This window comes from Labrus bergylta, chromosome 13, assembly GCF_963930695.1.
Source record: "Labrus bergylta chromosome 13, fLabBer1.1, whole genome shotgun sequence".
NCBI lineage: Eukaryota > Metazoa > Chordata > Actinopteri > Labriformes > Labridae > Labrus > Labrus bergylta.
In genome coordinates, this window is record NC_089207.1 from 1,168,796 (window position 1) to 1,186,504 (window position 17,709).

Here is a 17,709-nt window from a genome sequence, read left to right on the forward strand (position 1 = left end):
ACATCACACTGATAAACACTGAACACAACACACTGATAAACACTGAACACATCACACTGAACACAACACACTGATAAACACTGAACACAACACACTGATAAACACTGAACACAACACACTGATAAACACTGAACACAACACACTGATAAACACTGAACACAACACACTGATAAACACTGAACACATCACACTGATAAACACTGAACACAACACACTGATAAACACTGAACACATCACACTGATAAACACTGAACACAACACACTGATAAACACTGAACACATCACACTGAACACAACACACTGATAAACACTGAACACATCACACTGATAAACACTGAACACAACACACTGATAAACACTGAACACAACACACTGATAAACACTGAACACATCACACTGATAAACACTGAACACATCACACTGAACACAACACACTGATAAACACTGAACACTGAACACTGATGAACACTGAACACATCACACTGATGAACACTGAACACATCACACTGATAAACACTGAACACATCACACTGATAAACACTGAACACATCACACTGATAAACACTGAACACAACACACTGATAAACACTGAACACAACACACTGATAAACACTGAACACAACACACTGATAAACACTGAACACTGAACACAACACACTGATAAACACTGAACACATCACACTGATAAACACTGAACACAACACACTGATAAACACTGAACACATCACACTGATAAACACTGAACACAACACACTGATAAACACTGAACACATCACACTGATAAACACTGAACACATCACACTGATAAACACTGAACACAACACACTGATAAACACTGAACACATCACACTGAACACAACACACTGATAAACACTGAACACAACACACTGATAAACACTGAACACAACACACTGATAAACACTGAACACAACACACTGATAAACACTGAACACAACACACTGATAAACACTGAACACATCACACTGATAAACACTGAACACAACACACTGATAAACACTGAACACATCACACTGATAAACACTGAACACAACACACTGATAAACACTGAACACATCACACTGAACACAACACACTGATAAACACTGAACACATCACACTGATAAACACTGAACACAACACACTGATAAACACTGAACACAACACACTGATAAACACTGAACACATCACACTGATAAACACTGAACACATCACACTGAACACAACACACTGATAAACACTGAACACATCACACTGAACACAACACACTGATAAACACTGAACACATCACACTGAACACAACACACTGATAAACACTGAACACAACACACTGATAAACACTGAACACATCACACTGATAAACACTGAACACATCACACTGATAAACACTGAACACAACACACTGAACACAACACACTGATAAACACTGAACACATCACACTGAACACAACACACTGATAAACACTGAACACAACACACTGATAAACACTGAACACAACACACTGATAAACACTGAACACAACACACTGATAAACACTGAACACAACACACTGAACACAACACACTGATGAACACTGAACACATCACACTGATGAACACTGAACACAACACACTGATAAACACTGAACACATCACACTGATAAACACTGAACACATCACACTGATAAACACTGAACACATCACACTGATAAACACTGAACACATCACACTGATAAACACTGAACACATCACACTGATAAACACTGAACACATCACACTGATAAACACTGAACACATCACACTGATAAACACTGAACACAACACACTGAACACAACACACTGATAAACACTGAACACAACACACTGAACACAACACACTGATAAACACTGAACACATCACACTGATAAACACTGAACACATCACACTGATAAACACTGAACACAACACACTGAACACAACACACTGATGAACACTGAACACATCACACTGATGAACACTGAACACAACACACTGATAAACACTGAACACATCACACTGATAAACACTGAACACATCACACTGATAAACACTGAACACATCACACTGATAAACACTGAACACATCACACTGATAAACACTGAACACATCACACTGATAAACACTGAACACATCACACTGATAAACACTGAACACATCACACTGATAAACACTGAACACATCACACTGATAAACACTGAACACATCACACTGATAAACACTGAACACATCACACTGATAAACACTGAACACAACACACTGAACACAACACACTGATAAACACTGAACACAACACACTGAACACAACACACTGATAAACACTGAACACATCACACTGATAAACACTGAACACAACACACTGAACACATCACACTGATAAACACTGAACACAACACACTGAACACAACACACTGATAAACACTGAACACAACACACTGAACACAACACACTGATAAACACTGAACACATCACACTGATAAACACTGAACACAACACACTGAACACATCACACTGATAAACACTGAACACAACACACTGAACACAACACACTGATAAACACTGAACACAACACACTGATAAACACTGAACACTGAACACAACACACTGATAAACACTGAACACAACACACTGAACACAACACACTGATAAACACTGAACACAACACACTGATAAACACTGAACACTGAACACAACACACTGATAAACACTGAACACTGAACACAACACACTGATGAACACTGAACACAACACACTGAACACATCACACTGATAAACACTGAACACAACACACTGAACACATCACACTGATAAACACTGAACACAACACACTGAACACAACACACTGATAAACACTGAACACAACACACTGATAAACACTGAACACTGAACACAACACACTGATAAACACTGAACACAACACACTGAACACAACACACTGATAAACACTGAACACAACACACTGATAAACACTGAACACTGAACACAACACACTGATAAACACTGAACACTGAACACAACACACTGATAAACACTGAACACAACACACTGAACACAACACACTGATAAACACTGAACACAACACACTGATAAACACTGAACACTGAACACAACACACTGATAAACACTGAACACAACACACTGATAAACACTGAACACATCACACTGAACACATCACACTGATAAACACTGAACACAACACACTGATAAACACTGAACACATCACACTGAACACATCACACTGATAAACACTGAACACAACACACTGATAAACACTGAACACATCACACTGATAAACACTGAACACATCACACTGAACACATCACACTGATAAACACTGAACACAACACACTGATAAACACTGAACACATCACACTGAACACATCACACTGATAAACACTGAACACATCACACTGATAAACACTGAACACATCACACTGATAAACACTGAACACAACACACTGAACACAACACACTGATAAACACTGAACACAACACACTGATAAACACTGAACACAACACACTGAACACATCACACTGATAAACACTGAACACTGAACACAACACACTGAACACAACACACTGATAAACACTGAACACATCACACTGAACACAACACACTGATAAACACTGAACACTGAACACAACACACTGATAAACACTGAACACAACACACTGATAAACACTGAACACTGAACACAACACACTGATAAACACTGAACACAACACACTGATAAACACTGAACACTGAACACAACACACTGATAAACACTGAACACTGAACACAACACACTGATAAACACTGAACACATCACACTGATAAACACTGAACACAACACACTGATAAACACTGAACACTGAACACAACACACTGATAAACACTGAACACATCACACTGATAAACACTGAACACAACACACTGATAAACACTGAACACATCACACTGATAAACACTGAACACATCACACTGATAAACACTGAACACATCACACTGATGAACACTGAACACAACACACTGATAAACACTGAACACATCACACTGATAAACACTGAACACAACACACTGATAAACACTGAACACATCACACTGATAAACACTGAACACATCACACTGATGAACACTGAACACAACACACTGATAAACACTGAACACAACACACTGATAAACACTGAACACAACACACTGATAAACACTGAACACTGAACACAACACACTGATAAACACTGAACACATCACACTGATAAACACTGAACACAACACACTGATAAACACTGAACACATCACACTGATCAACACTGAACACATCACACTGATAAACACTGAACACATCACACTGATAAACACTGAACACAACACACTGATAAACACTGAACACATCACACTGATGAACACTGAACACATCACACTGATAAACACTGAACACATCACACTGATAAACACTGAACACAACACACTGAACACAACACACTGATAAACACTGAACACAACACACTGATAAACACTGAACACAACACACTGATAAACACTGAACACAACACACTGATAAACACTGAACACAACACACTGAACACATCACACTGATGAACACTGAACACATCACACTGATAAACACTGAACACAACACACTGATAAACACTGAACACTGAACACAACACACTGATAAACACTGAACACTGAACACAACACACTGATAAACACTGAACACATCACACTGATAAACACTGAACACAACACACTGATGAACACTGAACACAACACACTGATAAACACTGAACACATCACACTGATAAACACTGAACACATCACACTGATGAACACTGAACACATCACACTGATAAACACTGAACACATCACACTGATAAACACTGAACACAACACACTGAACACAACACACTGATGAACACTGAACACATCACACTGATAAACACTGAACACAACACACTGATAAACACTGAACACTGAACACATCACACTGATGAACACTGAACACTGAACACAACACACTGATAAACACTGAACACATCACACTGATAAACACTGAACACAACACACTGATAAACACTGAACACAACACACTGATAAACACTGAACACAACACACTGATAAACACTGAACACAACACACTGATAAACACTGAACACAACACACTGAACACAACACACTAATGAACACCATGTTGTCAAGAGGGGCTCCTGTCTCAGAGAGGTACTTCCTTTGTTGTCATAAAGCTTCATTAGTGTGAACTTTGTTAAATTAACAAATTGGTACTTTTTGATTTCACCAATAATTGATGGCATCCATCTCAGTGTTCATCAGCAACACATCAGAACTTAGTTTGGTGTTCACAATATTTTAAAGGCTGGATGTTGACCCCTGACCTCCTGTTAAACCCCTCTCATGCTCTGTGAGTCTTACAAGTATCCTGTTTCCTTAATTAACTCAACAAGTACAGTGCAGATAGTAGACATGGTAAATTCATCATATTTACCGATGGCCACCAGAAGAAAAAAAAAAACTCCAGTGAACCTATTTTGGAACCAGTGTTTCCCAAAGGTTTGCCTTTAAAAAGAAAATAAGCTATACAGTATATATTATTAAAAAAACTTGCTTTTCGGTTTTGTAAACTGTGATGTCTTGTTGGAGATTGTCATAAATAAAGCCTTAAAAAAGAAAATCTAAGAAAACAGCCATTAGGTGACCAAACACAGTGTGAGCAGTGTGAGAGGAAGTGTCAGATTATAATTCCCAGCTGCACGGGGAAAACCTAATTCTATTTTTCTCTAGCTTTGTCATTCTTACTCACATAAGCACGCTTCCCCCCCATGCACACACACACACACACACACACACACACACACACAAACACAAACAGATACCTCCTGTTTTCCACATCTAGTATATTCCTTCCTCGCCCTGAGCTGTACCAATCATGTACACGATATGTTTCAAACAGCAGCACTAATTACTGTTTCCTCCTCCTACTCCGATCTCTCTCTCTCTCCTTTACACACACACACACATTTTTTCAGAAATACCCAGCAGGCCCTCACACTACTTGAAGACACAGCTGTCATAGTCGGGGAGTTCTATTCCCTTTATAACTTCCTGCTTTGCGGGGCCTGACCTCACTCTCAGGGTCAAGGTGCAAACTCATTTCTCATTGGCTGTATGGGAGAGAAATAGGTTTTTTTTTCAGCTGCAGAACAAAAAGTTAAAGTCCACTTAACAGATCGATAGTGCTTCCAGTTTGTATTAAATAATGTGTCTTTAAAGGGACTCAGCAGTTCTAATTCCTAGAATAAGCAGTTTGTGATGTGAATGTGGGTCAGGGTGCAGGACGCTGCTGATAGCTCTCTGTATTTATAGCGATGCGCGTGAGAGCCGAGGTGTTCGGGGACTTTGTTATCTGACCCTCTCTGTGTCTTTAACCTCTTAACCCAGTTTCCAGAGGTCAGGGGTACGCAGCAGTACGCCCCCCCTCACAAAGCCCAGCAGCTGCATGCCTTCTTTGGACGGTTGAGGGTCAAACAATACCTCGTCTTTTCTCTCGCCCCTCCTCTCCTGTCGTTCACTCTGTCATCTGTCTGTCTCCATTCATCAGCCGTGGCCTCTTTCTCTGACACGCTCTCGCTCTGTTGTATTAAAAAAAGAAACCTTGAGACGTGATGCAGAGGACACAAGCAGGGAGGGAAGGTGGGGGGGGAAGGAGGAAGGATATGAGATAGGGTAAAAAGCAGTGTGTGTTTGGGTTAATTGTAGGACTAGAAGGCCGTGCAGTAATCTGTGTCCTGAGTGCTGCATTAAGGAGGCTTACTCACAGGGATGTGTTTCATCTACTGTCACCTCTCCGTACAAAGAGCAGGGGAGGCTTTAACGTGGAACTTAATACCTGCTGCCCGAGGAGGAAAACGCTTTCTGCTCTGCACCATGACACACTTTTCCCCCCGATACCGTGACGCTGTGTTTTTCAGTTGTTGTATTGTCCTTCACATGTAATCAGACACCTCGTGTGCATGTGGTATATAACCTTGAAAAATGATCTCTCCTTCTGTATGTATACCGGGAAAGCACAAAGATAAAGTGTTTGTTGTCTTTTCTTTTCACTAACTGTGACACTAAACTTCGATAAATCAAATAAAGCTATAGCTCCACTCATCGCTAATACGGCTTTAGGCAGTGCAGCTACAGTATATTACACACATGGAAAGAATAATTGGCCACCACTAAATATAAAAGCAGTGATACTGAGGTACGAGGAAATATATTTCTTAAATAAAAACAGCGTTAAGATGAGACATTTCTGTTTTGTCCCTCAGGAAAAGGCAGAATGGCGTATTTTAAGGTTTGTAAATGAAACATGATTCTTTTGCAATTAATGTTTTCATATTTAGAGTGAATCGTCCTGTAATGTAAAAACCTAATTTCAAATTGCCCCCAAAAAGAATCATCACCCAATTCTGCATTCCCCTCAGACACGCAGAGCTTCATAATTCCTCTCAGTTCAGGGTTTTACGGCCCACTGCTGAACTGTTTTGCTTCAGTCCCGACAGTCTCATCAGCCTTGTTTCCAGCAGCTGCAGGCAGTTAAGATAACACTAAAAATCCCTCTGTACTCTACCTGCACAGCATGGAAACAGCAGGGAAACAAGGAAGTGACTAGCTGGTGTCCACTGAATTCTGCAGCTAAATAGAAAATGATTTCCCTGAGGAGTCGGTGGAGACCAAAAATAGAGCTAAAACGAGGGTGAATTTTGGATTTACGCCAATGAGATGGCCAGAGACACAATTTGATATAAATACATCTTTTGGCCTGCCTCTGTTGTTTTAACTGAATCTCATTTCATCTAGTTTTATTACATTTTGAACCTCGTGTGTTTCCTCACTCAGAATAAATGATAGTGTTTCCTCAGTACTCGTTCTTATCGAGTTATTTTTACCTTAGTTTTTGGACTGTGGGATGGGGGGGGGTGGGGGAGGGGAGTCATGTTGTTGTTGTTTGATTAGATGTTGATGTAAAGCACTTTGGGATACATTGTTGTATGAAAAGTACTTTACAAATAAAGTTTGATTGATTTGTGTTTACAGTTTACTTAAAACTGATAATATTTGACTTTAAAGTCTCCTGAGGTTAGACGTGATGTAAAAGTACAGCAGCTAAGTAGCAGGACGATGCAACAGAGTCCGCTACACGACGCTATAATGAGAATATTTGTCTTTATATCAATGCTATGTGTAATCCAATGGAATGACAACATCCACTAAAGAGAGGAGAACAACAAACTGACCAACAGAAAACAGAATGCAGACGTTTAATTAGAGCACGGAGATCGTAGTGGTCGCGTGCAGACACTCTATGAACAGTGCAGCAGTCACATAGAAACATCACTCCCCCTCCTATTGGCTCCAGCTGAATTCTCCAGAGAATATCCTGCGGCATTCTCACATCAGCTCACTCGGACTTGCTGCAGAAAAAAATACTCGGGATCTGGCAGGAGAAACTCCGGGTGAAGTTTGCATACACACATACAAGTGTGAAAGCCCTAAAACTGAAAGTTCCTCACATGAGCTTTAAGCACAAACTGCCTTTTAAACCATTGAAACACTCCATAAATTTCTACCACTCATTAAACTGTGTGTGTCCACTTTGCTGTTGCATTTTAGAGCCGCTGTTTAAACTGCTTCACTTATAGGGATTGACAAGCTGAGAGGGGAAAAATCAAATCTGACATGCTCATCGTAATAAAGGGAAATGTCTCTCAAATGTCATATTAATGCATCAGTGTTTCACTTTTTCTGTGTTTTGTGGCTCTTTGATTGACACTTGAGTTCCGGAGCCTGGAGCTGTGAACCACACTGTGTCTGCAGGAAAGAAAGGAAACATTTATAGAAATCCTGCTTTGTTTTTTTCTCTTCAGAATGGAATGGTTGCATATTGGAGAAAGGTTATTTTCCCTTTTGATTTTGTGCTGCAGACTTTCTGGTAGAACGAGTGTCCTTCATTGGAAATTGATTAAAATAATGTAATTCAATTAAAAAAAATTAAATTAAATCTAAATTAATTATTTCCCAGAGGCTTAAATGTGTTTCGTTTCACCCGAGTAAGTGTCGTTTGCGTTTCTCACATTTTGCTCCTGTTATTTCCATTTCCATCTATATTAAAAAGGAAATAATCTTCAGAAAAGGTCAAGTGGTAATAATGGATTTGAAGTGTCTAAAAATGTCAATTCTGGTTGCCGGTTGTTTTTCTGTTTTGGATTTTGAAAATTAAAAAAAATCAGAGAATCTAAAAAAGACCAAAGTACTTAGATTTGTCTGTTTTATCTTTAATCACAAGAAGAAGTTCACTGATTTACACCAGTCTGTTTTTAACCTGGCTGTGTTGAAGCTTCTTATGGACAAAGGTCACTTGGAGTTCCTCTGAGCTCACCTCCTTTACTTTGATCTCAGCGACCTGCTGAGCCGATCTCAACGTGTAGAGTGTGAGAGTGTGTGTTTGAACGAGCATAGTGTGTGTGTGTATGACTTCCTGCTACAAATCAGATTGCAGAAGATAAAAGGACAACAGCCTGACACGGCCATCATGGCTGTCCTTATCCTACGCACCAGCCTGTGTGCGAACGAGTCCAACAGAACAACAAGCCTCATACTGCTCTTACTTCTTCTACCCTCGCTGTACTAGAAAGCACCACAGGAGTCACCAAGCTGGCACATAGTCAGAATTCCAGCCTCCGCATTTGGCAGCAGTCATCCATTCCCCTTCCTGTAGTAATGTAGTAATAGCACAGGAAAACCAAAGCCTCAGTGAATTTCAAACAAAAGCTTTTCTTTCTCTTCTTTTTTTTTTTTTTTTGCTTCTTCCTGTTATTTAATGCAAACACAAAACAGACGAGGAAGAAAACGTTGATCTTCAGACGTGTGACAGCAGAAAAATGAAGGTTGGCAGTGAGTGAATTTGAAGAAAAGAAAGTGAGCTGGATTGTGTGGAAAAGGCAGAAATGAGGAAATTGGAAAAGAGAGGAATGTGGGACAGAAGCTGCACCATGCTGAATGGAGCGTGTGACCAATAAATGATGAGCTCTTCCTCTCCACACCAATGTGATTGGTTACACCTCCCCGAGGCATTACCCACAATACAAGCGGAGCTATAGGGGTGCGTTTTTTTTAAATAGTCTCCGCCTGATGTGACTGGGAAGGTTAATGCAGTTACAAACCGCCATACAAGTTCTAAATGCAATTAGCCAGCACAAATGGAGGAGGCTAACAGAGAATCAGGCAAGAGAGGAGACCTGGGAATTTCAATTAAGGAGGAGGGATACTGTTGGGGCGAATCATTTTCAGAACGAGCCGCAGCAAAATAGTGCATTTCTTCAGTCACGCTTTATCATTCTATTGTGTTTTATTATTTTGTATTTTATTTTTGATTTATTTTTTGGGGCTTTTTGTGCCTTTTATTGGAGAGACAGGACAGTGGATAGAATCGGAAATCAGAGAGAGAGAGTAGGGAATGACATGCAGGAAAGTGGAAAAATTCCACAGGTGGGATTTGAACCTGGGCCACCCGCTTGGAGGACTACAGCCTCCATACATGGGGCGCGTGCACTAACCACTGCACCACCAGCGCCCTTATTTCAGAAAATGAATCATTTCACCTGGTGAAACTGAGAGCCTGAAATCTGTGAAGCTCACAAAGTGTATTTATTTAGTTTTGTGTGTTTATTTTGCAGTAGCATAGCTGAGTCTGCTCACTGCTAAAACATACACACAGAGTAAGAGTGGCTGAATCATGCTTCTGCTGAGCTCAGCGTTGTGTGTGTGTGTGTGTGTGTGTGTGTGTGTGTGTGTGTGTGTGTGCATGTGTGTCTGATTTGTGTCCCTCCCCTGCCTTTTCTTTTCATGAGGGAGCCGGCGCTGCCAAGTTGCACTCTTCTTCTTCTACTTCACTTAATGAGATAGACCGAATGTGGAGATGTCATCTCACATTCATTTCATCTTCTCATGGGGTGACACCGAAACCCTCCACCCTCACTCTCCTCCCTGTTACCCCCCCCCCCCCCCCCCCCCGTCTTTCTCTCTCTCTTTTGCCTTTTCTCTCTCTCCTCATCTGAATCCTCTTCATCCCAAAGCGCCTGAGCAGATTCATCCTCGGTCCCCTGCCTTGTCTCGGGTGTTGCTCATGCAGGTATATGGTTTTGTCAATACAGCTGTTCATCGAGCTTCATCACTGGAGGTGATTCACAAAGACGAGTGAACTCCTTCAGAGGGGATGCAGTGGTTGAATAAAGACGGACGAGGGAGGAAAAGAAAGAAAAAATATATCAAGATAGCCGTCTTTTTTTTTTTTTCCAGAATAGACAAATATTCCGGGGGAAGTTTTATGTCGAACAAGGAAGTTATAGTTAGATGTACTGGAGGGAAAAGAGGAAGAAGAAGAGCAGATGAATAGACGGGGGGAAGTTGTATTTCTGTCTCTGTGCTCTGATTGGGAGCAGAGGCCTCCGTCTGACTCGAACATTTTTATCTGTCTTGTCTCTCCTTGCTGTGACACTTCAGCTCTCTCTGCTCCCCCCCCCCCCCCTCCCCCCCCCCGCCTCACCATCACCTCTCAGAAAGAATGAAAGAGGGGGGAATGTAATAGTAAATGAATGTGTGTGTGTGTGTGTCTCTGTGTGTGTTTGTCTGTGTGTGTGTGTGTGTGTGTAAACACATAGTGGCTCTAAGCTGCCGACCAGGCCGGACTCCAAATGGAAAGAGATTTTATCACCATGTCTGTCCTCGCACATCTCATCTACTTTTAGCGGACAGAGCTTCCTGCTCAATAACATAGCTGCCACTTGAACCCACCATCACACACACACACACACACACACACACACACACACACACACACACACACACACACACACACACACACACACACAGTAACACAAACACAGTCACAGTCACACTCTGTAGCGTGCTGTCAGTCAGGACAGATGTCACACCCATAATTGAGTGTGAGAGAGACGGAGCTGTAGTGCTCCCATCTGAAGACGTTCTTCGTCCTGAACATCAGTGAAGAGGGCTTCAACAGCCGATCGCTGCGGGAGGTAGACGATACAACTGCTGGAAAAAAAACCATGTAGCGCCGTGAATAACACGGTGCAAACAGACACCTTAATACTATGACATCCCAAAAGACGAGCTGTTCTGAACCGTGTGAACATGACGGAGACAAACTGCTGTGAGAAGTTTGAAATGTTTACAATAATCAAAATTCAAATATTAAAGGCTATATTTTAACATGAATCAATCAAGACTTTTAACTCCCCATTCCAAAGTGAAAGTGATGAAGATGAAGGTCTTCACAGGTCTAATCCTGCTACCAAAATGGACCGAACATGACATCCAGAAACACTTCTTCAGAGGAAGGTAGACATGTGTAGAAGAGTAAATGCTCTTTAACAGTCAGACAGAGACTACGGCTTGTGAATCGAGGATCTGTTTATTTCTCTTGGAGCAGTTCTTTTATAACATCCCAATCATCCCATCATTGTTTCTTAATGTCCATTGTCCGCGACTCTTCATCAGTTGTATTTTACGACAGAGTCTTTTCGATGGCAACCTTTCCAGAATCATTCTAATCTGTGAGCATTGCAAAGTTGTTACAGACCCACGGCGATCTTGAACTCGTCCTTTTCTTCAAAGTCCAGTCTTCTGTTGTTATTTAAGCGACAAACCCTGCTCGCTGCGCCATTATGTAGAAGAGTCAATGCTCTTGAACAGTCAGACAGAGACTACGGCTTGTGAATCGAGGATCTGTTTATTTCTCTTGGAGCAGTTCTTTTATAACATCCCAATCATCCCGTCATGGGCAATCATCACACTGAGCAATTACAACATGTGTGCTCTATAAAGACCGTTTCCTAGAAGTTTCTTTGCCTGACAAACTGCTCTATTACCAGGAAAGGGTGGCTGGGTATGTGTGTGTGTGTGTGTGTATCAGAACATGACTTTATGACCTGGCTAAATTCAGAGGTTAGATAACTATTTGTTTGTGCCTGTTGTTGTCCAGATTTTGTGTTTCTGTTATGATTCAAGCTTTCAAACTACAACACAGGGACATACAGTACAGCCCATGGGAAAATGGGTCCTCTTCCAAAATGTTTTTTTTTTTCTTCCCTCAACCAGTTAAATTACACTAAGGAACACACAGGGAACACCGATGTTGCTATGTGTTCCCAAAAATAAACAAAATGTATCCTGGAATGAAAGAAAGCATCAGCTGGATTTAATTTAGTACAACGACAAAACACAATACACAATATCACTGAGTATGGTTTTGGACCTGATGAGGCCGTGAACCTGGTGGACCTGTGAAGACCTCTGGGTGAAGCTGCATGGCGCCTTAACCCGGCTTCTTTCTCCAAATGCTGCTAATGACGAGTATGGAGGGCCAATTAAGAAGCGTTTGCATTAAATATGAATCTAAATGCTCTCTTAGCCTACAGACACACTTTCAAGCAAACACACTCTCTCATTTTTTCGCTGTAAGTCGTATGAAAACACAAGTTATGTCAGAGAGGATCTACATTTAGCTCACCGCCCACGCTCCAGAGCTAGGCTAATGAGAGAGGATTTAAAATGTTAACAAATACCATGTACAAAACAAATATGTGTGCATGTGGAGTGTGTGTGGGTGTATATGTTTATTAATGTTTATATAATGGGCTGAAGATGCACCACTGTTCCTGTTGTTGATTTGATTAGCTTAGCTAAGCGCTAACCCTCGGGGGGGCCTGCTGCCTCTTCTCCGCGAGATTAACACAACACAGCCACAGTTTGAATATGAATTCAGCATGAATATGGATGCGCATACAAGTGTTTGTGTTCACGTCATTAAAATTTGTGTTAGCAAACATTGGAACTTGCCGTATAAAAGCCTCAAGGACTGACGCTCGCTCGTGAGGTCCGGGACACTCGGGCTGTTTCATTGTTTGATGTTGGCAGCTGCTTTGAAGCCTCGTCGGAGCATGAGGGGGGCAGCAGGTTGAAGCTACACATTCTGATGAGCCCTTTTGTTTTGACATGGACATCAGTTTCCATTTCCACTTGTTTCTATGGACAAGAACATGCACAGGTATTGGCAGTCCTGCCCTCACTCAAAGCAGGTTATTCAAACACTTAGAGACACATTAGAGCTGCACAGACAAACACTCTTTGTATGGTGTCTGCATTACGTGCAGAGGAAGACAATTGGCTTTGTTAAAGAGTATCTGTGATCCAACTAGTGGTTGGCAGAGACATTTCTGTTCATGCACAGCTGGCTGTGGTCACAAGCACATGAGCTAACAGCTAATTGGGCCATGCTATCATGCTGTTGTTACAGAGCAGCAATGGGGAAACCCTATAGAAGTCAGGCAACATTTGAGGAACAGTCTGATGTTCAATGTCTTTCAGCTGATGATGAGCTGATCAGATGGCAGCAGAAAGTGTCTTTTTGGCTCATGTGGATGAAAGACACCAAATCCCAGAATGCACAGCAACGCAGGCCACTCCCACTAAGGTCCTCTATTTCAGAATCAGAAATACTTTATTAATCCCAGAGGGAAATTCCATTGTTACAGTTTCTCCAAAATATACAGTATAGCAGGAGAAATATATTAATAAAAACATTTACAGACATATTTACTTCAACACGTGAGACCGTTTCCTCAACTGATTCAGAGATTTCTTCCAGAATTGATCTTGTAAATTCCTGTCAGAAAACAGACTCTATGTCTGAGTCCATAGACAAACAGTGAGAGCACCGACACTACCAGTCCACCCCAGCTCCAGCCGGCCCCGGCTCCTCGTCCTCACCGCCGCCGGTGAACTAAAAAATCATTGGCGTCCTTGTCTCTCCAGGGCTCTTCAACTGTCCTGAAGAGCTTTAAGCTACGCTGCAACTCGTTTGATTTTTAGGAAGTCGACCTGTTTTTTGGTGTAAAATAGCATCATTGTTTATTGTAGTCTCTGGATCCACCTCAACAAATCCACATCTTTAAAAACCAGTAAAAACACTAAATCCGTCTCACCCCTGTCTTGGTGTGAGCCTGACCGTTAGTACCACTGAGACCAGTTTAAAGAGAGTTTCTAACTGGTTATGAACAAGACAGTTTAATAATGACCCCCAACATGCAGACCAACCTTACAGTTTGAAGATGACTATATCTGTGTTATTAAAGGCTACTATGTTAGATTACAAAAACAATTTGTTGTAATCCTTGTTTAAACATGTAGCGCCTGCAGAGTCAGAATCCCCTTCTACACACCTCCATTCATTGCTTCCTCCGTCATCCACCCACATTAATCTCACACTCCAATGAAAAACAGCCACAGTGCCCGCGAAGGGTATACTGGATTGGACTTTTGCCGGAAGGGACTGAACTTTGCTTACAAACAGAGACTGTGAAACGCACACACACATTGCGCACATTCATTTTGTTTGCAGTGTGGTTGATATAAATTGTGAAAATATATTTTAATGAAATTGCCTTGCTGTTTTGTTTGATTGTTTTGTGGCTCTTGCTTATGTCATATTTTGTGCAAGTTGACTATTTTTTGTTTGCATTTGTTTTTTATTTGTCAGACTTGACTCTGACCGGCACCACAAATTAAAACTTTGTCAAACCCGCTACAAACATTTCTTCCAAAGTTTCATAGTGATATTTATATTTGATAGTTAAATGGCAGCAGGAGGAGATCTTTCTTTACACAATAACACAATGACAGGACAGGTACAAAAAACTAGATGAGATGTACATCTGTGTCCACTGGGGCCGGAAAAAATCGACCTAAATGATGTTCCTCTTCTTTAAAGATTAACATCGCACCCACCTCATCAGTATGCTAATCACAGCCTCATTATTTGCAATGGGAAACATTGAGATTTAGTAAAAATGTCTGATGTAGTGGATTTAAGTGTGGGCTGCAGAGCTGTGGCTTCAGGCTGCTTTCTCTGAACGTTGCTGTAAAAGTGAAAAAGTAGAAGTGGAGGAGCCTGGGAGGATAAACTCATTTCAGTGTAGCAACACCAAGGTGAGCAAACGGATGACCCTTACGCTCCACCTCAGAGATACACCACGATCTCAAATCTGTGATGCAGAACTCAATACACCAAAGCCCAAATATGTCATCAGAATCAGAATCAGAATCAGAAATACTTTATTAATCCCAGAGGGAAATTCGATCGTTGCAGTTGCTCCAAAATAAACAATATAGCAGTAGAAATATAGAAATGAAAATATTAATCAAATAGAATAGGAATGTAAGTAAGATTTCAATAATAGGTACAAGAAATATTTACACAAATAAGAGTCAGATGGAATACATCCACACATATTCAAGATTATTGCACTGTTTGTTTCAATATTGCACTTTGTTATCAGCTTGTTTGTTAATCAGAATCAGAATCAGAATCTGGGTTTATTACTAAGTACATTTACACATAAAGGAATCTGACTTGGTGTATTGGTGCTAAACAATTAACAAGGAAATAAAGCAGAACTAACAACAACTTAAATAATACAGAATAAGAAGATATTACAATATATAAAATAGAATTTAAAAATGTAAAATATAAAAAACACAAAATGTACAGAAGGTGTAATGTAGGAGCTGTGCAGTGGACTCTTAGTGTGTGTAACTACTCACAGAGTGCATGTAAGGAGAATAGCGAGTGCTTTTGACTTTGTGTTGAGGCACACACACACACACACACACACACAGACACACACACACACACACACAGACAGAGGCGTGACAGATCCTGCCCCCCTCAGTTGACTTGGGGGGTAGACAGCAGACATATGTGGCCACCTGTGCCCTCATGCCAGGTTGCCCACCATGGGATGTGGACAGAGAGATGGGTGTGATCTGTGAGGGGTTTGGTTGGCATATGCCTAATTCCCCTCCGTCTTGGCAGCTCAGACAGACAGTTGCTCCCTCATCTGCTGCCCTGCTGGACGGGCGCCTGGTGATTGAGAGCTGCCCACCTCCCCTGCTACACCATACTCTTTCTTTCTTTCCCCCTTTTGAAAGTCTTTCTCTGTGATTTTTCACACTTAAATGTATAAATCAAGTATCTCCTCTGAAAATAACTCTGTGAGTCATGACTGTCTACAATGGGTGTAACACCCGAGTCCCACTGTCTGTGATGTTTTCAGAGTTTTCAGAGTCCTATCTTCACTTTGTTTACATCGCCCGGACGGCAGGCTGACTCCTCCCCTCGTGTATAAAAGTTGTTTAATTGAGGGACTAGAGAAAAGAAGAATAACATACTGTACTCACTGCTTAACTGTGTTTCTAGATCACGCTCATTTCAGGTAAATTTACATGCAGTGTGAAGATACCAGCATAATAAAGATCGCTAGCATTAGCATGCTAACACAACAATGCAGCGAGAGTTGTTTTGGTTTCATGCTGGAGCTCAAGGGCGACATCTGCTGGATCAAAAAATCACATATAAAGCCTTTAAAGAGAATGTTTCTCAATCACCATCCCAGCACACAGACCCCCCCCCCCCCCCCCCCCCGCATTGTGCCTAAGGAAGCAACTCTCTAGATCCGGTCATTCTGTCTTTATACACAAAAGCATTTGGATATGGCTGTAGTCCTGGATTCATGTGCCAATGTACCTTCTTTAGGGAGGGGAAGGTGTGTGGAACTAGCCCAAGACGAGGCTTTGTACACTGATTAAAGCG

General features: G+C 41.2%; 1 protein-coding gene across 1 annotated transcript in view; it reads left to right on the forward strand.

Moving 5' to 3' along the window:
- Positions 1-17,709, forward strand: part of igsf3 (immunoglobulin superfamily, member 3) — a 78,176-nt gene that overhangs the window by 24,322 nt on the left and 36,145 nt on the right.